Raw genomic sequence first — 22,927 nt, 5'->3', positions numbered from 1 at the left:
CTTTAAAAAAAATCTTAGTGTAGACATAGAAAAAGCTATTGGTGAAGGGGAGATTTTAACTCCGTGAAGAATTAGCAAAAAAATAAAAAATATTTAGGAGTTGCAATTGTTTAGGTTCTTTTGCCTTTTGTTAATTGACCTTAATTAGCATTGCCCTTGAGGGTTGCTGTCCTGCAGATTTTAGAGGTGTCCCTGCTCCATCACTGCTAGTTTTCATTGATCACTGATTAATAGGCTTTTGTTGATCTACAATTATCAAAATCAGCTGTGCTAAACCATGGAAACCTCTAAAACATACAGGACAGCAGCCCTCAAGGACAAACTTTGGACACGCCTGAGCTAGAATATGGATCGAGCCTGACAAGTCCACAGGAGCCTTTTGACACAGTCACTTAGAATAACCTCAAGATCAATATTATACCAATAGTGTTAGAGAAAAGTCCAAATTCAGCAGCCTGGAGTATTTACCTTGTCCAAACTGCTGCAAAGCATCCAACAACAAACTGATACTGTCATGAGAGGTTCCACTAATCATAGAGGATTCCCTAATTAACTATTTAAAAAATAAAACTTAAAGGGGAACACCGTTTTTTTTTTTTACATTGGGACCTTGATTTTACGTTATTACATCATGTTCTACTCACCCATATGAGTTTTGTGTTATTTGGAGCTGTTCTGAAGATATTCAGTTAGGTTATATGCAAGTAACATCTCCCTATGGGCAACAACTTGAAGGACCAAACTAAACTAATAATTAGTTTATAAAAAAATATAAATATAAAAAATACAACCATGGATGTCTGGGGGACAGTGATTCGCATACATGTTATGAATGCTGGCGTACCATAAAGAATACATTCTGAACAGTTTAGTTTGTGCCTTCAAGTCGTTGCCCATAGGAAGACGTTACTTTGATATAACCGATATAATGGAATTTCTTCAGAAAAGCTCCAAATGACACAAAACTCATATGGGTGAGTAGAACATGATGTAATAATGTAAAATTAAGGTCCCAATGTAAAAAAAAAACAGGGTTGCACTTTGAGACCATAAAACACAAAATGACGAAACATATTTAAAAGAAAGCAAGTTAAAAAAGGAAGCTTTTTCACCTTTTTCTTGTCAAAAGTTGACATCTGTAAAGGAAGCCTGAGTGACATGGTTTCCTTTGATTTTGGAGTGGACTACCAAAAGGAAATGTACTGAGTAATGACTCAAAATGGCGTATTAGAATAAATAGCTGTTCAGTGGCAAATTAAGCCGGCCAGGATCTGCAGATTAGATCATGGTTTTAATTTGGTTAATTTGGTTATTGTTTTTGCACGAGTCTGTCCCACTTGCTGTGTACGCTCTGTGCAACTCCCACACTCTTTCCCTGTGCGATTAACAGATTTTATTTTGTATTTTCCCCCAAAGCGGATGCGTTTTACTTTTTAACCTAGTCTCCCGTCCCGACAGATACATGAAATTGTGACTGAATTGCTGCGTAGTTTGACTAAAATAAACCTGGGGTGTACATGAGTCGGACCTACGCAGCCCCCTTGTGTAAAATCAAGTCATGTGTGATCATCCCCATTGACTTTCAATGAGCGCTAAACCTTGTCTGAAACAATTTTCTGTCGGATCGGACGCAAAATTGGACTTGGTGTGTTCCGGCCTTTACCCCTTTCTTATTGCTAGCTCTATTTGAATAGCTCTTAACATTGTGACTGCTTACACTCTTCTGCTTTAACATAAGTGTTATTACTGATTTGCCCTATTTGCATTAAGTCAATGTTTAAGCCAGTTCCTTATTGTTTATTATGTTCATTTTGTCTCATCATATTCTGTAATTTTTACTATTAGCCACATCAGTTTATGCTCAGTTAGACAGGTGCTTTTTAGGTTATCTTCTAGTGTAATTCTTAGTGGAGGGTTTTGTCAGTTGTTCCATGATTTTCAGTCAGTCTTTCTATAATATTGAATAGGTTCTGTTGTTTTTTTTCCCTGTGCCTGTGTAATTATTCCCCTTCGACCAGACTCATCAGATAATTAGTAGATTTCATTCACCTGTGCCTACTGTACTAATTTTGTGTATTGTTTGCAGCTATTTTACAATACTTAAGCCTCCAGTTAGTTCTCACTGGTTTCTGTGCCTGTTTTCTGTTTTTTTGCAAACTCACCATATGATTTCTAACATCCATCTGCACTCTGAGGAGATTCTAAAGTGATTAGCCCCATTATTTTTGCTATAATTAGGCGAATTGTTGCTACATGTGGAGAACATGACATGGTGAGGGACAGTTGCAGTGTGAAACTTTTTTTTTTGTAAGACTCCCTTGATATCCTTCAGAAAATGTTTTCTGTTTTAAGAATAAACAGTGTGTTTACATTGCTGGATGTTCTCTTCAGGACTTAACTTTATCTTGATGTTCTCAATGTAGAGTTTTAATGTGTTTGTGAGTGGTGGTGCTTTGCAGACCAGTAGGAAGTAGCCCTACTTTTCTTTAAAAAAAAAAAGAAAAGCCTCCAGGGGGTCCTGTGGGGGGTACTCCTGGAGTGTGGCGTACCAGGCCCTTTAATAAGGGCTGTTAGGTCCCTGTACGATGGTGTCAGACCCTGGTTCGCATTGCCTGCAGTAAGTTGGACTCATTTCCAGTGAGGGTTGGACTCCGCCAAGGGGGCCCTTTGTCACCGATTCTGTTCATAACTTTTATGGACAAATTTCTAAGCACAACCAAGGTTTTGGGGGGGGGGGGGGGGGTCTGTTTTGGTGGCCTTAGGATTGCATCTCTGTTATTAGCAGCTGATGTGGTTATATTGGCTTCATCAGTGCATGATCTACAGCTCTCACTTGAGTGGTGACATTTAAACAACTTATTACAAGAATAGTTTTTTTTTTTTTTCTTTGAACTGGTCAACCAAGATTGCAATGTATTGATTTAATAGATACACTTTTTGCAGGAAATGAATTTTCCAAACATTAGCTTGAACTGTTAAAGGGGGTTTTAAGTAATTAATTAATATGCAAATGGCATGGTTAGGTACAGAGAAATACTCCATGTTGTTAATAACAACTGCCATCTTAATAACATTTTTTATGTATTAACAATAATCCTGCCGGGACTGAAAATTAAGCCTCTTTCTATATTAATCACCTGAGGTGACTGACCAAATCAGAATTATTTAATTGAAACTCCTGCTCTGGTGACCACCTCATGTTAGCTAAACTCTTAAAAAATATTTTCATGATCAGACATTTTTTCAAATGTCTTATTGCAAAATCATTGCTTACCTAAAGTTATATTACCTAATAAAGACTTAAATCAGGACAAGCGGAGGTTACCAGAGTGGGCTGTTTACTGGTAAGAACTCCATGACGATTGAGTGGTTTTATTAATTAGAATAATTTATCAATATCTGCTGATTTTTTCATATTTAATTGATTAACCTTCATTTAAAAATCTGTTTTAAATGATCTTTTTTTTTATTTCTAAATCTTTTCATCCAAATTGTTGAGCAATAGTCTCACTCCCAGTTCTTATGTTTACATGGAAGACAGTGTGTCTGTGTCAGATTTTGTGTGTACAGCCCAAATTGGCAAATTTTCTCTTGCTTTTTTTTGTATATATGATTCAGCTATGCCATTAGAGCAAGTGATGACAAAGCAAAGTGGTAGAAAATAAAAAAAAGGTGAAGAATGGACTCCCCTTGGATTGTTTTAACTGAGGACGTATAACAATCAATATTATTATTGACAGAGGGGAGAGGTACTATTTGTTTGTATATTGATTATTTCAAGCCAGCAGCTTATTTTAACATTGTTGTATTCACAGACCCAGACTTTCAGCCAAAAAACCCGACTAAGCATCACAAGGCCTTTGCAGCAAAAGCTCTTTTAATTTCCCATTCATGAAAGTACAAAACAGGGCTTGCCACAATTTTGTCAAAATTAGAAAGTCAGTGAAAGTACTAAAAGCTGTCAAACATAATCTAATCTGTAATCCTCTGGCATGAACTATAATTATTCTGCCCAGTCTAACACACAGATGATTTATTCAAACACAGCCCTGGAATACTGCTCACTCCCTAAAAGGCAAATATGAACAAGCCCACATTCATTATGGATCAGAGTCTAACTATATTTTTATATTTTCAAAGCAAAAAAAAACACTATACTGTTTTTTGTAACATTTTGTACTAAGTTTATTTTGGCTATTTCATAGCCCACTTTATTTTTCTTTAAGCCTTTGGGATGTCTCTCTCTCGTTCTCTCGTTTCAAAACTGATAATTTAAAAAAATGTCCACTATCATACAACTGGGGTCTGAACTTCAAAGAATTCAAATAAGGAGTGTTAAGTTGTGTGGGCAAAAAACTATTGCATGTACAACAAGTGGGCATATAGCGGGTGATCTACAAAGATTGCATCCACAAAGAATAAGATGTGCAAACAGCTCATCTCCATCCCATTTAAATGAGTAAATTGCTTGTGCTACTGGCAGTTTGAAAGTGGCCATAAAACAAGGATGACATTGAGCCATGGAGCTGGGGGTAAAAACAATAATATTTATTTAAAGAAAGGATAATTCTAATATTAATAATTCATATGATTGATAGTGCAATTTACATAATTGTGTAAAAGTGCTAAAAAACTGGCAGTCCAAATATCTGAACATGCTCACAGTCTCTTTCTCCAGCATAATGTAATTTGACCAATTCCTTCTTTGTGATCAGAATGAGCACAGAAATGTTTCAGTCTGCATCTTACTTTAAATTATAATGAAAAGAAGGAGGTTCTTCAGTTATTTCATAAAAGGTCACAATCCGCCATAATTTAACGTTAATTGACTCCAGTGAGTATCAAAACAAGCATCAATTGAATTTTCGTATGATATAAAATCTTAAATAGAATTTCTGTTTACTTTGATATGAGAATTAAGATTTCATACTTCTATTTTCTATCTCTAGAATTCTTCCAAGGGAAATAAATCGATATGCCTTGGTCAGGGTGTGTAATGGTTTGCTTGCAGTAAAACAAGGGTCACTCTATGCATAAAAATGGACTGTTGCATGTTTGCCTTTAGGCCACTATGTTAGTCAACAGCTTCAGCCTTTGGGACCTTGTTTCATGAATGAACAGGTTATGAACTGTAGGGGAAATACTCCATTGCATAATCAGTGTGACGTGGACAGTGATGTGGATCAAATAAAGAAAGCCATATCTGCAGCAGCTGCACAGCACAGAAAGTCAAGTCACCGGATGATCGCTGAGTGTCTGCCTAATCCAGTGGTTCCCAAAGTAGCATCATGAGCCCTTGAGGGGCATGCGGTAATTGCAGTTGTTTTTTGTTATTTAAAAACGAAGTATAAATGTAATGTTTAATTCTGTAACACAGTGAAACGGTAAAAATAATTACACTGTTAAAGAGATTATTTTGTGAATTTAAGGGAACAGTAGTTTAGCTAATGGAAATATATTTCAGTCTAGTTGACTTTTCTTTGTTCAACTGTTGAAAAGATGGGTGGTGGTGGGAGTTGGCACACAACAATTTTGCTTATGTTAAAACCATTGAATCCAGTCACTTACACAGAACCAAAATTTCCTTACACCTATTGCATGTTGCTCAGCTGAAATTTTGAGTTGGATAACCACATGCTTCTAGTTTGAACATTCCAGAAGCATGAAATAAAAGTTCAAAGGGCTTGCAATCTTGGCAGATTTAGTATTATAAGTAGTTAGTTCATAGTAACCTGTTCTGCTGAATGCATTCGCTGAAATGTTTCATCTTGTGTGACATTATCTATTGCAAGTTCAGTAACATATTCAAAATCTGAGTATTGGCTCTGCAAGACAGGTTTAGAATTATAACATGTTAACTTAACGAAATAACTGTAATGTGGTAGGAAAAATCTATCCTCCTTTTAATTCCCTTTTACGTATATTAGATTATGTGTACTGAGTTCTATTCATTCAGGCCTCATAGCAGCAAGGCCACAAAGTGACTGAGTGAGAGGAGTTGTATGGAACAAGAAATACTTTTTCCAATAACAAGCCAGGTTCTTTCTCAAGGTTTATTCATAACATGTTACTGTTTAACCAAAGTTTATGTAATTTGTTTTGACTCTAACAACTCTGACAGATGTTCCAGTATCATAAGTAAATGAGCCAAACACTGTTTAGATCAGAACAGGGCAGAACACCATACTGTGGGGGCAGTTATGATTGTCTTGTTCTCCTTTTACTTTGCAAAGTAAAATAAAAACCAGCCTGACTGAAATCTATCTAACTCTGTTCATTTAACTGGACCGTATAGTTGAATAACTTTTCCTACAACAGTGACTACAGTACCTCAAACAAAGGGTAGGCTTTGAAATCAGTGGAGGGGGTAAAAGAATAAGCCTTCAGGTTATAATAAACAAATACTTATGGTTTTGTTGAAGTCATTCAAAGAGGTTCAAGGATTTTCTAATTTTTTATATAATTTAGTTAGGTAGAAAAATATTGATAAAAGTGAAAACAAGACAACAGAAAACAGGAAAAACAAAAGATAAACTTTCTGGCAATGATGTTAGTTGTGATGCTTAAGCAGAATGCCCCAATAGTAAACCTGGTATACCGAAATCGCACTCTCGGTTCAAAAGTGCGGATGCAGAACAAGTAAAAGGGCTAAAATATTTATGCTTAAATCCTAATAGACACCATTCTCAAAGAAAAAGAGGAAAGGAAATATGGGTAACGAGAATAAAAGAAGATATTCAAGAGTAAAGGCCGGCTGTAAGAAAAAGGGCGATTGGAAGTGTCAGCGTGTGTAAAAGGCAAATTGAAATGATAAAAGAGAGAGACGGAGAGAAATAGAGGGAGAGATAAGTGTGCAGCACAGATGCCAAATGAATCTAGGGCAGTTCAGAAAAAAAGAAGCATTATTCTAAAATCCACTTAGTACGCATGTGCAGCTATGCGTGTTATTGTGTTTATCACTAAATACTTGTGTTTACTTTACTTGAGCGTACAGTATATTACGTATTCGCTCACTTTCAAAGTAACGTACCAGAGGTTAAAAACCAGGCTCCAACAACACAACTTTCTTTGTGTTCATCAGATTTTAACCCTCACAGCACTCTCTGCATTACTCCCACTCTTCTTACAGCATCCATCCCCTGCATCTCCCTCACAATCCACCGAGAGAGATTTCATTTCTCTTCATCAGACTTGAGCACTGAGTGATTTTGTGTATGTGTGCATGGGCGTGGGTTAACAAGGGTGGGGGGGTTGGCTCAAACAAAAGATAATGGCAGATGGTGTCTTTACTTACCACATATACAGCACACACACACACACTTGACACTAAACACACGTGGAGAAGGATGAGCACATTGAGTATATATTATGCATGGCTCATATCACACAAATACACACACACACCTGGAGACTTCTGCAAAGGCATCACCACAGTCTCCACAGAGCATGGCTAAGCTTTACATATAATCATGGTTTACAGTTTGTCTCTTTATGAATTTGTGACTAATCTTATTGGATGCTATTGTATTGTTTTGTTTACATTCATTACAGTCAATTAGTGATGCATTTTTGCTGCCACTCATTTCTTTACTGGCAGCAGTTACTTAACTCTACCAAAAAAGATGTAAGAAAAAAAAACAGTGGCATACTCCTACACGAGTATCTTTTCTTTTTTCCCAATTTCTCTCTCAGATTATGCATTTCATTAAGGATAATAACTTGAAAGGCTTACAGGTTTAACTGAACATAAAATATGAGTAAGTCTATTGTGTATTTGCACAAGCTTTAAAATAGCAATCTTGCAAATAATATATACATACTGTTTGAGTTGATTTTTTAATTTTTTTTCCTAAGCACATTTTCAAGCTAAAACCGAAGATCAAAAAACAGCTTAATTATTTTTCATTCTCTCTGTCAGGCTGTAAACACACACATACACACACTTATATCTATAGCAACCCAGAGAAGCGAGCACATAGGCTCTGACCTCATCTTTTCTGACAGAAAACGCTTGCAAAGAGACATTGGGGACTTATTATATCATACGCTCAGCCGAAGCCTGCAGGTGGATTATGAGATGGTGGAAGAATGGAGAAGGAAGCAGTACATGAGTTTTAGAGGTAAGTAACGGCTGGTTTACTTGTTTCAGTGCAGATCCAGCTGGATGCCAGAATGATTTCAGAAAATCTTGATGAAGCAATGTAAAGCCTGTGAAATATATATCAGGAAAGCTACAGAGTACACAGCATGCAGACATTTACACACACCATGTAAAATACACATAACCATACATTTTTGTCAATAAATCACACTATTTTTTTTTCTGTTACTTTACTAATGATGCTTAATTATATGTATACTTAGAGGATTTTCTTTGTTCGACAAATATCTAGCAACGGCACATCAGAGGGAATATGAAAGGTGCACTGATAGCAAAGGTCTCCATTATAATGAGAGTAGAAATCCAGTATGCTACTGTGCAAAGTAACAGGTTAATTGTATAACCTTATCAGGAGGTTAGGAAGATGTTTTGCATTCAACATTAATTCAAGAATGTCAACAATAAAATGATCGACATGGACCCTCTTTTGTTGCATTTCAAACAAAAATTATAAATAATAAAAATGTATACAAAAGAATTCTGTTCACTAAAGCACTAACACACGTCTGAAGTTTGATTTCTTCCCATCAGGCAAGTACTCTAAGTGGCTGTTAGGGAAAAGTCTTTACTCAACATGGTTTTTCCAAACTAATGCCACCAAAGAAACATTCTTCCTGATGTTATGTAGTGACTTTACTAAGGTACCACAGAAGATCTCACTTCACTGGAAAACTATGGATGGAACACATTCAGTCTTTAGTCTCCCCAAAGATCATATAGCATTGAAGTAACAAAGAAAACTGAACAGAAGCTGTAAGATTTTAAATACCGCAGTGCTCTGAATAGACTTTGAAGTATTATTTCTGCAGACATTCCAGCAGCTTATCCCCCCAATTAAAGATCACTTGCCAGGTGTGAGACATGCCTAAAGCAGCCTGTGGAACTGCATGTCATTTATCAGAGCTGTTTAATTAACATCTTATCATGCTTTTCTGTTACTGTATATATTATATAGTTCATATTATATTATTCTTGTTAAAAATCTTAACCTATTGGATCTATCTCTTTTCCCTGTTCTCAGACAGTTTCTATGTATCTAAAAGGTTGTTCACTACCCTCTTAACTCAGAGGTACAGTTAGAGAGACTGCATCCAGTTTCCTCAAATCACAACATGCAGCAATTCTGAAACCTGTCAACTACAAAGGTGTCTAACACGTCTTTCGTTTTCTTGCCTTGAGGGACCTCCCACAAGCACCTGGCAGTGAAGGAGTGATGGTTGTTGTGAAACACCACCGTCATATCGATTGCATTGAGGACTGTAACAGCTGGTCGGCTGAAAGTGAGCCCAGCATGCAGTGGCCAAGAACGTGATGTGGAGGAGTGAACGAGTGTGGATCTCTCCCGAGGGTTATCCCTCTCAGGATCTTTGCATAATCTCTCTTGATGGATTCTTAGATCGATGTAGAGGGCGTGGCAGGGAAACGCAGGCCAGAAGGGAGGAAGAAGGGTTTGGGGGGTGGGCTTAAGGATCTAAGAGTGCCAATTGTGCACAAACAGGCAGCCACTCCAGAATACAGAATAAGAGCATTTTGGCTATAAGAGGATCCAAAGGAAAAGATGTTGGGATTTCCAAAGCCTTACAGTTTGTACAGACAAACTCGTAACTAAAATGTAACATGTAAAACATCTTTTAAGGTTAAGCTAAATCTAAAAGGCAATATCACTTTGGAAAATTATTGATATTTTGTGTTGTAAAAACTGCATTGCCAAATTATTCAGAACATTTTGTTTTACATAGTTTTACATAGTCAAACCGACTAGAAATAGGTAATCAGCAGCAGGCATTCAATCTAAGTCTTATTTCAAATTATGAGATCAATTTAGGTGTGCACTTTTATTTGGCTGTTCCAAAACAAAATATGTGCCATTGCATTGCAGTTCGGGTGCTATTTTAAGGCTCTATATTCTGCTAAACTTCCCAAAGAATGATTTACCTCTGCAATGTTTCTCAATGCCAAACATATTGAATGTGATTTGCAATTATTTTCCTCCCTTCATACCGTTTTCTACTGTATATGCCAGCAATTTTAATATTCATTTTATCTAACCAGGGAAAAGTTTTTTTCAAATGCTGTTTCTTACATGACATGTTGCAAAAGTTAAATAAGAAAATCTTGTTTTCAATGGGACATTTATTCCAGTCTCTCTTAAGCAAAGAATGCATGACTAAAACCTGTACAAATAAAACTTAGGATATTATTAAAGTAAATGTTTCTTTGTGTTTTTGTGTATTGGTTCGTCATTTTCCAGTGCAGTGTTTAAGCAACCTGTAAAAATGTGCATTTGAGGAAACTAGTGTGTTGTTAAATGTTATAGACATTAGTTTTGGATTTGAGGAATAACAAGTTTCAAAGTGACAAACCTTCCATGCTGTTTATTTTCCATTCTGGTATTAATCAGAAATCTGAATTCCCCATCTTTTTTTGACCCTCTTTCATCTTCATACTTGTTCTGCAACTCAGCAGTCATGACCTGAAAAATACCCTCAGCAGGCAAATAAGTCCAAATTCCATGCAATATTTTTATTACATCTATATAATCTGACTTGCCAGGCATTTGCTGTAACAGCATTTTACTTCAACATCCATAACACTTCAGAAAAAAAAACAACATCACTTTGGATTCAGATGTAAGCAGAATAAATTAGGTCAGTCCTGCCAAACCTTTACTGGTATCAGAGCAATAGGATCAAGTATTTATATCACTTTTAACTTATTCATTAACCCTTTATGCCACTGTAAAGGTTTTCAATCATCTTGCTCAAAGAACATTTTTTACAACAAGCTTCCCCCATTGTTGCACATGAAACTCAGCTGCACCATATTGTATTATTTTCCCACAAATAAGTTAGAAAATTGCTTTTGTAGAGTGTCTAGCGTAATAATCATATTCTCCAGATCATCACCCACAGACAGAACTATGGATTTCCTAAAGTATGGCTCATGCACTTTAATGGTATTCTGATAAAGTGAAGATTACATGGTGGCTTGGTAAGGTAGGAGGTGGTTGCTTCACATCCACACAGGCCTGTTCCTCCATACTGATTACCTATCCCTCTTTTACCCCAGTATGGCCCTGATATGTGATTGCAATTGATTGGAGTCGGCTCATCATTCCTCCAGGGACGACATCATGACATAAGGTAAAATGAAAGGAGTGGGTAGATGGAGAATAAGACTATGTGTGGAAGCCAAACAGGTACAGTAAAATAGCAAAATAATATTTGAAGGGTATCCCTTATGCATTTTAAGTGGATGTCTGATGGGATTACTCTGGCCAAGCTGTGACTTAGATGAAATGGGTAAAAATAGCAAAGGGTTGTGTTATTGATTTAAGTAAAAGCTAATTAACAGCATCTAATAAAATGGCTTCCACTTACTTAGTAAACTGATGTCTGTGTTTTTTATTTTTAGGAGAATCAGATGGAGCACATATAACTATTGACCACTGGACTAAATAACTGTCCACGTGAAGCTATGAACCTTGTGCACAAAAAACTAATGAAACAACAAGACCTTAGTATTTTTTTTTTTTGGCTTCTGAGGATTGTTGGGTCTACATCTATATTCTCCACACACCTTAAAGGTTTCCAACTTAAAGGTGCTTTAAGTTGGAAAATCTGATGCCATACAAAAATATGCCACAGAAATGAGTACTATTTTGCACAGATCTATCTATTATTATGTACTTGCACAGAAATTAATAAGAAAAAAGAACAAAGCTTGTTCCAAGTTAAATCTATATGAGCCAAATTCAAAGTGTCATGAATCCACTTTTATGAACTACAAGCCTAGTGGTGTTAATATGGAAAGAAAAAAATAACATTAAGAAAATTAAACATCTAAATTAAATGATATTTAAAAAGTTAAAGAAGTGTTAACTCATTCTTAAGATTTTAATAAGGTCATTGAGGTTTCTTTTAGTAAAATTTATTTTTTCTACATATTACTCTGGGTCCAGCCTCAACAACCCAATTTATGTTTAGCCATAATATTTTAACTACAGAATAGAAATAGAAAAAAAGAAATTGAACTTTATTGATCTCACAATGGAGAAATTAACTCTCTGCATTTAACCCATTCCTTTGGGGAGGAGTGGGCTGCCATCAAGTGGTGCAGAGACCTTGAGTGGCAGTCTGTGGGAGTGGGGCTTAAACTCAGAACATCGGGATTCCAAGCTCTATGCCCTAACCACTAGGTCGCCACTCCACGCACCAGCATTTCCTCCCACATGCATCAAACACTGTGCCTAGAGCACCAAGAAGTGAGGGTGGCTTTTCTGGTAAAAAAAATCATATTTATAGTAATTATAATAACTACATATTTAAAACAAAACTGTGTAACACATATTATACACATTGCAAAAATATGTGCTTAGTTAATTGACTTCCCTCCTACTATACAATTTCTCCCCTTTATTTTCTGATCAGCTGTTCTAATTCTTTTAAAAAGTTTGGAAACAGCTCTTTTCTTCCCAATTCTTGTCTACCTCTCCTCAACAAGAGGAAGAAACAAAAAAGAACACTTTCAAACTTTTTTTCTCATCCAGGCAAACCCCCACCACCCCAAAAGGAAAAAAAAACAAAAAGAAAAACATGGTAGTTATCTATCACCGAAGCAACACTGAACTATTTTTAATGTATGAAAAATGACAAAAAATATAAATGCAAGATTAACAAAAACACTATAAATGACCCCATGTTTGTGGATCTTTAATGCATTTATTTGTTTCCTCATTTGAATTCCTCCTAAAATCTGTTGGCTTTGTAAGTTTACACTTATGTACAATATGAACCATTAGTTGTGCAAAATAGGTTTAATGATTTAATTTATCTTCCTATTAATTGCAGCTGCTTTTAAATATGAACACTCAGAATTTATTTACTTAATAAAGAGAAAGAAACTGACAAATACTTATTGTCCATTTCCAGGTAAAGGAGGTCAGCACAGAGTATTTGTGCTTAGGGCCCCAAAAATGGCTAGTATCACCCCTGATTTTGCCATTTATCCGAACTAAGTTAGGCTCTTCAAAGCCTCAGGTTGGACCTCCGTTTCCTTCTGTAGTGGACGACTCTTCAAAGTGCTGCTGTTATCATTCAGCTCTGCTCAAGTTCTTTTGAGCCCTTTTAGAGCCAGGTAAACATCCCAGCTTTGATCATTTATTTCCTCCCCTCTTCATCACTCATTGAAACACCTACAGCCACATGAATGTACAGCGTTTCGCACCCAAGCAATGGATTCCTTTTCACACAATTTTTTATCAACACATCCTAGAAGCTATAAAATATGAAGAGGTTGGAGGATGGATGACCGGGAGCGGGGTGGGGATACGGGTAAGGGTGGTGGTACACCCTACACTTCAAGAAAGTTAATATATGCCAAAGAGTAAAATATAGAAGTGGGTACAGCATATTGTTGCACACCTGCCCACTTAATGCACGACCTTGAGACATTCATTTAACTTTCGAATACATGTCTATTTTGCATGAATGCTCCTGGGGCTATACAGCTAAGGGCTTTTTCAGTATTTAGTTGTATTTGAAACACTGAGTGATGACTAAAAGATTACTATTCACAGTCCATAGTGCAGCAAAGCAAATTTTTGCAGTTCTTAGCTGTATTTGAAATTTGTAATGATTAAATTGCATTGTGTGATAAAAACTTTGCCAGAAAGCAATTTCCCTCCAATTAGCTAAATTTAAAGCAGTAAGATGACTTAACAGTTCAAGAACATAATTTGACAAAATTTCTAACTATCGATAGAAACCAAAAACCAGCATCAATAATAATTAGCATCACCTACAGATGTATGGGCAATTTTTAGATTATTAATTTCTAAGTCATTTTGCATCTGATTGGCAACCAAAACACAAATTAGGTTGTTTTAAATTTTCTTGTACAGTTGGATACAAATTCAAAACATGTGGGCAGCAGTGGTGCAGGGGTCAAGCATGTGACCAGCATGTCCAGAGGCTTTCACAGGTTCACACGGCCGTCACAGGTTTGAGTCTCAGCCAGTTGACCTTTGCCGCATGTCTACACCCTCTCTCTAATCATATTTCCTGTCTGCCTACTTTCAAAAATAATATAATGAAAGACCATTAGCATCCAAAAATATAATAATAAAAAGGAAAATGTTTGCAAAAGTGAGGGACATTCAGTACAATTCTTTGAGCTGATTGGGTAAATGTTAAGGCTTTTGGCCAATCACAGCAGCAGTAGCAGCTGCGATGTATCACATTCTTGAGGTGTTTCGCAGTTAACAGAGTTAAATCTGTATGGGAGGGACAGGAAAACATCTTTCCCATCCACAAAGGCACAAATTGTGTCTTTTTGCTCGTTTATTCAAAAGAGAAATAGAGAGGTATTCCAGCTAACAAAGATTGAACAGCAGCATCTTCAAGTACATCCCCTGGTGCCAAGCTTCACAGCCAACTTTGTTTTGCTTCAACCTGCAGCTTCTGGTAGATGTCATACATGTCATTGCATTTTACATGTTCGAAACATATCTGTATGCGAGGATAATGAATGCGTCTGTTGGCTTCTGGCTAGATGTATTTTCGGGAGTTTGTGAATTCAAAAGACAATTCATCTTGCTTGCAAGGTAAACAAATTCATGCATTAAGGTAGAAGGCACGAAAAACAACTCAGTCACCAGAGCTTTCCTTTATCTTGCTTAAAGGACAACGAAGTTTAGTTGCGTGGTGAGTTATGACATAGAACAACCGTGTCACTCCTCTTAAGGTGAGCTATTCCAAAAACTGCATTTGTTGAGCTATTCCTGCAGGACAAAAGTTGTAGAAATGGTTTCAATGGCAATATTAATTTTGTTTGTCACAGAGCATTAACGTTTCCCTTAAGAGCAAGTTAGTTTGCCAAAGTCCTCTCATTATTCTAACAAACTTCTGGATTAGAGCAAATGCCAACCTTAACTCAGAGCAGGTCATTCGTAAAGGTTTTTCTCTATCTGAAAACTCTGTAAATCAGTGGCGGCCGGCCCATAGGGGGCGCTGGGGCACCGCCCTCCCTGATAAGAAGAGAGAAACGTAAAATATATTTTTAGAAATTAACTCATAAATGTCAGTTTTACTCTCTAGACTGTGTACCTATTAGCAAAACAAATTATATAAACTACATTTCCCTATCTACTGTCATTAATTTGTGGATTTCCACAGACAGACTCCTACCGTCTCTGTTCTGGGGGCGCTTATCAGACTGACCCACATTTGCAGAGAATCTGTCAATCATGTACTATTGCTAGGTGAATTTAATGGCCAATCAGCGTCTCGGAACTTTATGGTATTGGGGCGCTGAAAATACTGCGCTTTAACAGGCTTCTGCACCCAAGCGCAGGTGCAGACAATTAGAGGGAAGATGGCGAATGTAACGACCGAGATGCAGCTTCCACTAAATTCGGTGAGATCCTTATTTATCTACCCGTTTGCCAGAAGAATATCCCTGTTGTAGGATATGAACATTTCATTTCATGGTTATTGTGACTGTGACGAATCCACCTCGTCGCTTAAAACAACCTCTCTAACTTTGCGCACCACACACACATTCCTGTTATACTGTGTTTGTGAGGACCAATACACTCGCGCTGAGACCAGTAGCTCCATGAACTTAAAACACACAAGCTGTTCCTGGTTACCTGCTGGCGTATTGAGGGTGCACACTTAATATTTCAGTGGGGTTAGCCGTGTGTGTGTGTGTGTGTGTGTGTGGGGTGTGTGTGTGTGTGTGTGTGTGTGTGTGTGTGTGTGTGGGTGTGGGTGTGTACGTGTTTATGCTACGGGGACTTGTCATCTTCAGTCTGGCTGCGTCTTTGCTGGGTTCAAACCCAGTTTGGTGTAATTGAATAAGTAAATGAATCTGTGTAAAAGAATTAAGTTGTAAAAATTATTTGTTTTTGTACATCAATTGTTTGTGGAGGTAATATATGGACAAAACTGATTAATGAGAAGAAATCAGAAATAAGAGAGCCTGAGGTGAGGGGCTTAAACTATTTAATGAGGGCTGTGGGAAGAAAAGCGGCAATTTTTGTTTTCTGTTTCTTTGTTACATTGCTGGTAACCGGAGGGAGGCTGAGGCCCAGAGTATCTTGTATGTTTAGTTTCTTTTGCACCCTGTTTTGATTTTTTGAGCTCAATAAATCACCAACACCGGTAACCCGACTGAGACTGGATTCTTGGAGGCCAAAGAACCCCGTCACAGTGACCCAAATCATCACTGTTACTGTTATTATATAGTAAATTAAATCATTACTGTTAAATTGTATGTATTGTCCAATTGTTTATTTGAATTCTTATTCCGGATTAGTTGGAGACATACACTAGGCTATATCAGCCCCACCAAAAATATTTTTCACCAGCCGCCACTGCTGTAAATGTCCTTGTTCTTTGTCCTGCTGTGTGTGTGTTTGATCGTATATACTCTATAATTATTGTCAGTGACAGGTATAAATGTATGTATTTATTTAAAAGTATTTTATTATTTCTTTTTCATATTAGAAATCCAAGATAGGCTATTAAATGCAAATGAATTGGAAAGATGTTTGCAATATAAGAGAAAAAGCATACCATTATAATCAAACCCATAATAGTATGTTGTTCCCCATTTTCTGAAAAAAACAAACAAAAATTGACACAGTGGCCTATTGAGGAAGGGACTTCCCTAGACCCCAGAAAATGGGCTGTGGTATCTGACAGCAATATGTTAGCAGCAGATGTTTTATATCCAATAAACTGTGATGGGGGGATGAAGTGAGATCTAGGGAATTTGGAGTCTTAAGTTAACAAGTGAAGTTTTTTTTTCTTTTTGAGTCCCTTTTCCATGCCTAAACCATCTTTACCTTTTGATAAGCACCCTATCCATGCAAGAGATAGAGTGCAAGAGAACACAAAGATCAGGAGATCGTTAAAAATAAAGCCCAAGTGACAGTTTCCACAAGGAGGTACCACATGGTCAGCAGCAATCAAAGATAGGGGTCATACCACAAAGAAGCATCCCCATACGGCAGGACATCAAGGAATTCCAGAGACACATATACTCTAAGGAAAAGCTAAATTCCACATATAAAACACCTTTGTGTAAAAAGATGGCTCACTGTTCTGGAAACTGCTGGAAACCTCAACAGATAATCATGCAAATTTAAGATCCTTCATAAAATATACTGATGACCCAGAGTATCCTTTTAATGAGACATACTACAGTGTTTCTAGCCAGAGGTCTAATTTATAGCCACTGTAATATGACTGCTATACAGGAGACCCTTCTTGCCCACAGCCATCACTTTCTAGAACAACTTTTTTAATCTCATTGTGATGAAGTTCTTACAATTGAAGTTACCTGACTTGATTATCCCACCAAATAACATTTTTTCCCAACTTCATTTAGCTCTCCAGTCTTTGGGGAAAATGTAAAAAGTAAATGTACATGTCATACCGACATTATTATTGAAACAATTCAAATATGTGTTTTTTTTTAAAGCAATTGGAATATGCTTCCCTCTATCAGTAAAATATGTGAGATCATGTTTGACAATTCTGTGTATTATTCAAGTGTTGTAGCCCATGTACTTAAAGCATTTTAATCTCCACATGTAGCTCCAATGACCTCTGAAACCCCAATCTGATCAGCACAGCTCTGTCCACCACCCTCTGCATTTTAGGACCCAAACTTGTGATGAGATGAGTGATGCTGAGGGATTCCTCTGCCCATAAAGATCCAGATAGTGGATTTCCAAGTATCTTGTCTCTGTTGCTACGCATATTCTCGTGCCTGGCTGTCCACAGCATGTGGGCGTATAAATCTGTGTGGTCCATCGGTCAGTAGTTGGACACTGTTGCTGCTACTTACATTTGATCTTCCTCTTACACTCACACACATTCAGACACACTCATAATAATAGCCACACATTCAGTAACTCATGCATGCTGGAGAACTAGAGGTGACTGCCACCTAAGCCCTCACTGCAGGTGAAGTGAGCCGCTTTTCTGTGGTGTGGGTGAGTATTCAACACTGATGGGAAACCAACCGTTTAACCCAGAAAGAAAAGCAAGAACACACTGATTCACGCACACACAAACACACAGGGGCGCGCATGCATCACCAGCTTTATCCCCTGCGTGATTCCTCCCTCGATACTAAATCCTCTCTAACGCACATCTGTCCATGGCGCGTATTCTGGCCGGCCGTCCTATCTCTGCACAATCCAGCCTGGCTTCATTAAACACTTTCAATCAATGACACAGATTGAATCACTTCTGCAGAGCGCTTTAACCCCAGAAAAAAAAAAAAAAAAAACGCATTCTTTAAAAAGAAAAAAAAAATCTTAGTCTGAAAGCTTTCCCAAAAAATAAAAAATAAACGCGCCAGCAGTGGAAAATAATGTAAATGAATAAATGAAAAGCATGCTTTTTAAAAAAGCCTCGTAAAATGAGCTCAGTGAGGTTCTGTTGCACCAATTGGAGTCTGTCAGGGCAGGTGCGTTCTCGCCCCGCCGTCGCTTTTACATCCGCTGCATATGATTTATCAGAGCATGCCTGTAATTAAGAGAAAACTACAAATGAACCAATTGTTGCTAAATGGAAGTAAAACAATTACCTTCACTTATTTCCCATTCAGATGGTGCGTCCACAGGCTGTAGCAAATGGAGAGATTTTTTCTCTCTCTTTCTCTCTAAGCAACGTCGCAGCCTCAGCACCACGACGGGAGAGGATGACTGAGAGAGGGATTCAACAGAGTAAGAGAGGCAGAGAGAGAGAGGATGCAAAGACCTCTGCGTAGTGTAATTGTCAGGAATCGCGGACAGATGGACCCAGTATTCAGGAGAGACAGTCAGTAGGAAAGTTCAAAAGGTTTATTAAAATAAAACAGAATCGAAAGCGGAGCTGTGGCTCGCGGACACTGCAGGCGGGGGGGCGGGGCACCGCCCAATCTCAGTCACTCTGGGGGAGAAACACAGGTAAGTGACCACGATCATCTGACAGAAGATTAACTGTGTTGGTCACTTACCTGGTTTAACAGTCCAGACCATGAGTGTCCCCAGTGCTGCAGTCCCAGAGGTGATGGTGAAAGCTGATCCTGGTGAGGGATCCAGAACAGACAGGAACAGAGACAGGTGGCAGGATCCAGACTTCCATGAATCCACAGGCTTCCAGGAGGGTTCAGAGTCTTACTGGGACCAGAAGCATGACCAGTAGGTCACGCACAGGAGCAGACAGGATCAGATGCAGACAGGCAGGCACAGTGGAAGAGGGTAGCCGAGACAGGACGTAGGAACCGGAACTTGAAGCAGACTTTAAACTGGTCTCCACCCTGGAGCCAGGCTTACTTAGATAAAAACTGAACCTCCCCCCATAATGAGCCAAAAACCCAGAGGACTCCACAGGGGAGGAACAGTGGACGATCAGGAGACGAGACAAACACTAAAACCCTCTTTCCACTGACAGCTAGGATCCAGGACATGAACCAAATAAAAACTGAACAGAAAGACAAGCAATGATCTGGCCCTGAATGCTCAGGCTGAACTGAATATAAACCAGAGCATCCAGGTGAGGGGAATAAATTATAATTGAGGCAGGGAAAGAAGAGGGCAGGTGATAGGAATTACTAATTAGGGGAGAGCAAACAGGCCAGATCATGACAGTAATACAGTTTAATGCGGTGGGCTTTGCTCTCTGATACAGGAGCAGAACATTTACAGTACATTGGTCTCTTGTATTTAAAGGTTTGGTGTTACAACCAATGAATGTAAAGGTGAACTAAATATCCACTGAGGATGCTGCATACAGGAGGTTGCTAGAGATGCATACTGCACATCAATGATTCTTTAAAGGCAAATTATAACACTGAGAAAAAAAGAAATGCAAATACACCCAATCACTAACACACTTCTACAGTGAAGCCTTTATTAAACTTGATTGGCATTTGGGCTTAAACTTACAAACCACAGGAAAAAGAGCAGGTGTTTTTTTTTTTTATTCATTAATTTCAATATCCTCTAAAGTATATTTATTTAATTACTTCAGTTTGATGATTTTTTTTCTTCTGCTTTTATGATATGAAAAAAAGACTAATTTAGATGATTATGGGTTAAGGGTGGGTCCCCGGGCCCGCCTGGTGCTGGCGGTTCCCCAGGGAGGTGTGTTGGTGGCGAGCCTATCCGGGGAGGAGGCCCCTTGGTTATAGCTAATTTTAATTAGGAGGATATTTCCTAATTCAGCATTATGAAGAGGATTTCCATTTACTGTACAGCATTTGCAGTCAATACTTGGTCAAGTACATGGATTACTGCTTCGGTGGTGTGGCAGGGACGGGATCAGTCTGCGTCTCTGCTGAACTGTTAAGGAAACCCTGCTTCCATTGATAGCCTGAAGGTTGTTGGATCTGGCGTCTCTCAACTAATCTGTTGAAAATAATCTATGGATTTTATTTATCTGGGCAGTTTTCTAGTCAATCAAGGAAATGGATAGTATGGTCATTAAACCACATCTGTACTTTCGGCAGTGACAGAAAAAGAAATGTCTGACTAAACTAGAATTCAGCTCCCCAAAGGCTATAAAAATGGTCCCGGTAGATAGCTTCACAGATTTTGAACTTAATAAAAAGCACTGGACCAACACCAGCTCGACATGGGTCTTCAAGTCAATGCTAAGTGTAAACTACTTAGCACATTCCAGTTGTTTTCTTTTTTTTTCATAGCAGTTCAAACACTTCTGACATGGTTCCTGGTTAAATAGATGAAGGCGTTCTACACTTCCCTAACACAAGGCATGGAGAGGTTGTAAGTTTATATCTTGTGTTTGTATGATGGCTTCTGAGTACTGACTTCAGTCACAGACAACATCTTTTTGACATTTCCCAAACTCTTAATTTAGCGTGGATTCAAAACCGTCTAAGTGCTTCTGCTAACCATTTCGCTATTTAAGCTCTTTACTTATTGCATTTTTTGATACCACTTCACATTAAGCTTGCATCACTCTGAACAGGCAGCAGACAATTAAATTTATATTAACTATGACAAGTCAGCAGCTGGCTTCATCATTGTGTAGGCTATACCATGGCCATAACAAAGCAGTTCTTCAATAGAACTCATTATACTGATCTAATGTAATATTCTATTTTCCACAGAAACTGAAGTTTTGGTGCACTTAAAAAAAAAAAAACATTGTTTTTAGCTCTTGACAGATGTAAATTATTCAACATCTCAACATACATGCTAAGGGGAAGAGTTCACTGCAGTTTACATTATGATATCATTTACTGTCACGGCTCAGAAGAGAAGGATCCAGTATTCAGGGCAAGACAGATCAGAGCAGGAACAGGCAGCCTCAGAGATCCAGGAGTTCAACATATTCTCATTATCAGTTCGTATGAAATCCTACAAAAAGTTATGCACAGTATTTCGTACGTTTTGGATGTTTTTCCTCGAAGAAACAGATCAGTGCGCATGCGCAGCCAGACAGACGAAAAAAGCAGATCCGCGGACGGACGTAAAACTGGGAAAAACACTGCAATAATTACTTCTTCATGTCTCTCACTAGGTTGCTTGCTGTTTTGTATCTTAGGGTTAGGCTTAGGGTCAGGGTTAGGGTTAATTGTATGTTAAATTCTGTGTTATTGAATGGTGCGTAAGATGCGCATGCGCAAGGATATCTTGTCAAGACGTAAAAATACGATGAAAAAAACGTCCAAAACGTACGAAATTACGGTGCATAACTTTTTGTACGATTTCGTATGAACTGATAATGAGAATACACTGAGGAGTTTGATGCCAGGTCAGGCAAAAGATCAGAACAGAAACAGGCATGCTCAGTGGTTGAGAGGCAGAACAGGTCAGGATCAGGAAATCAGAAACACTTAGGTACTCTAAAAACCCTCTCATCACTCGCATGAGAGAACAAGATTAATCTGGCATGAATGACTGGATGCAAGCACCTTAAATAGAGGCAGGTGGATGAGATGAGCAATAACGAGAAACCGGGCAGAGTTAGACAGGTGAATTGAATGAGTAATAAAGCCAGTCATCAGTGCCAAGATCATGACATTTACAGTCAGGCAGAACCAATGTGAAATGTTTCAGGACCCCTGCCAGAAGTTTATACATCCTTCCATTTAAACGTGTCTACTGCCTGCCACTAAATTCCCTTTAACATCTCTTTCATTTGATCCAATATTGATCTTTTTTTTTTGGTTAACTACAGCTTTTTCCAGAGCTATCTGTTAAGTCAACATTAAATTCTTAAAGCAATTTTTATGGATTTATTTCAAAACTAGGTTCTGTTGAAACATTGTGAGCATTTAATATCTTATAGGAAGTATCTCTGGGATTTTGCTTTAAATCTGAAGATTTCATGGACAAACAAGGAAATATTTCATGTCAGGCAATTATTGCCTGAAGAGTAAAACTCAACAAAGTCAACCAGGGCAGTTGCCCCCTTTATGATAGCAATTAATTTACACCTAACATAAAAAAGGGTGCTTGTTGGGAACAATATATTATAGTTTCGTATAACGCGACAAACACCTATTTCAAAGTGTCTAATAAAATTTCAAGTAATACTGGGCCCTCTGGGATCAAGCAAATACAGAACTTACCTTCCTGGAATATTTTCTAAAGTTCTCCAAGGTTGAATGATAGTGGAACTGATTGTAGAAATCCATTTATAGAGAATCACATCAAATCATCTCAAAACCATGTGTGCTCCATTTCTCAAGCCGAACTCTCAATATTGTTAAAACATGTGTTTTCATAGAAAATGT

The 22,927-nt window shown here is 37.9% G+C and overlaps 1 protein-coding gene across 1 annotated transcript in view; it reads right to left on the bottom strand.

Moving 5' to 3' along the window:
* LOC119772649 (protein phosphatase 1 regulatory subunit 29) overlaps positions 1-18,891 on the bottom strand; it is a 106,725-nt gene extending 87,834 nt beyond the window's left edge. The window contains exon 1 of the mRNA XM_038269165.1: positions 18,767-18,891. The gene's annotated coding sequence lies outside the window, so the exon portion shown is untranslated. The remainder of the gene's footprint in view (positions 1-18,766) is intronic.
* Between the last annotated feature and the right edge of the window lie 4,036 nt (positions 18,892-22,927).

The sequence above is a fragment of the Cyprinodon tularosa genome, unplaced genomic scaffold (genome assembly GCF_016077235.1).
Source record: "Cyprinodon tularosa strain WSP-4 unplaced genomic scaffold, ASM1607723v1 ctg721, whole genome shotgun sequence".
Classification (NCBI taxonomy): domain Eukaryota; kingdom Metazoa; phylum Chordata; class Actinopteri; order Cyprinodontiformes; family Cyprinodontidae; genus Cyprinodon; species Cyprinodon tularosa.
This window is presented reverse-complemented; position numbering and strand designations above follow the sequence as displayed.